The sequence below is a fragment of the Colobus angolensis genome, unplaced genomic scaffold (assembly GCF_000951035.1).
Source record: "Colobus angolensis palliatus isolate OR3802 unplaced genomic scaffold, Cang.pa_1.0 Scaffold104, whole genome shotgun sequence".
NCBI classification, from domain to species: Eukaryota; Metazoa; Chordata; class Mammalia; order Primates; family Cercopithecidae; genus Colobus; species Colobus angolensis.
The window spans coordinates 4,120,811-4,122,835 of NW_012111364.1; positions in this window are offsets into that span (position 1 = coordinate 4,120,811).

Here is a 2,025-nt window from a genome sequence, read left to right on the forward strand (position 1 = left end):
TCTCCCTAAAATATATAAAACCCAGCTGTAGCCTGACCTCCTTGGGCACATGTTCTCAGCATCTCCTGGGGCCATGTCACAGGCCATGATGACTCATATTTTGCTCTGAATAAATCTCTTCAAATATTTTACACAGTTTGATTCTTTTCATCAACAATAACATACTTCACTATGTTTTATATTACCAGAAATTCAGAAATACAAATGCAAAATAAATGTTAACACTTAGTGTGTACTTAAATTCTTCAGCTTTTGTGAAAATAAGAGTATGGTACTAATATTCTTCAGCTTTTGTGAAAATAGGAGTATTGTAGATAAAAGTGAATGCTTTTTAAATTTAGTAATTGGAATTAAACTACTATGAAAATAGATACATTTTTATATCAGTTTGACAACTTTGCTCAGGATATAATTGTATGAGTAGAAAACAAATTCAGTTTCTTCCTAGTATACTCTCACAACACAACAATCAACACAGAAGGCTTCTGTGACCGCTGGTCAGCAAGAAGTTTGTGGGGGAGTTCTCCCCAATAATTAACCAATTCTGCAGCAGACACCAGCTGGATGTCCTCTTAATTCAATGCAATTCTGACGCTATCTACCTGTAGTAGCATCAGATGCCACAGGTTGAGGGCTCCGTCCCCAATTCCTCAGACTTCCTACCTTCAGATGCCAGTCACATGCCCGAGGTTGTTTTACCTGTGCTTCTGACTGCCAGCTATAAATTCGAGTTCCCACAATCTCCTCCTCTCAGGTTTGATTAGTTTGCTAGAATGGCTCACAGAACACAGTGAAACACATTTACTGCTTTATTATAAAGGGTGTTACAAAGGACACAGGTGAAGAGATGTGTTGGGCAAAGCATGTAGGAAGGGGTGCAGAGCTTCCACGCCCTCTCTGGGCTCCTCCAGGAACCTCTGTGTATTCATCTATCTGAAAGCTCATCTGAACTTTGTCCTTGGACTTTTATGGTGACTTCATTACATAGGCGTGAGTGATTGAATCATTGTCCATTGGTGATTGACTTAACCTTCAGCCTGTCTCCCCTCCCTGGAGGGCTGGGCTGAAATGCCAGAGGTGTCTTGGTCTTTCCTATGACCAGCCTCATATGACCTGGCTATCCAGGAAGTCCCCAGCTATCAGTCAACTCATTGGCATACAAAAAGACACTTATCACTTTGGAGATTATAAGGATTTTAGGAGCTATATATCAGGAATGGGATGAAGATCAAATATATATTTCACAATGTCACAACCACATAGCAATTTTATCAATAGTCTTATTAAATTGATTTTCAAGGTAAACTTTTTATGGTTTAAAAGTTATAATTGCTTAAAGACTTATTCTGAGATACCTAAACTAATGCAGTCATGCACCACATAATGAACGACGTTTCAGCTAATCACAGAATGTATACGTGATGGTGGTGCCCTGAGACTATATTACCATATTTTTCTGTACCTTTTCTATGCTTAGATCTACAAATACTTACCATTGTGCTACAATTACCTACAGTATTCAAATACAATAACATGTTGTAAAGATTTGTAGCCTAGGAGCAGTAGGCTATCCCATAGAGCGTATGTGTAGTAGGCTATACCACCTAAGTTTGTGTAAGTACATTCTACGGTGTTAGTATAAAGACAGAATTACCTAATCATGCATTTCTCAGAACATATACCCTTCATTAAGTGACGCGTGAATGTACATTAAATTTTTCATAAACATTGTTTAGATCTACATCAAGAATCTCAATAAAATTAAAATATTAATCAATACACCATACATTTATAATAGATTTAATGGACCTGCATATGTTAATAATGAAGAAATGCTGTGGTTTACAAATTTTATGTAAAATCATCCTCATGAAAGCTAATGACTCATGGAAATGAAAGTAATGTTTAGAATATAATGCGAGTTTAGAAAAGCAAGAAATTTGATAAATTTATGGCAAGAGATTTAATTTTTGGCTTATATCTTGATGATATTTTGCATCAATTAATTTCAATGTATTTTATTCA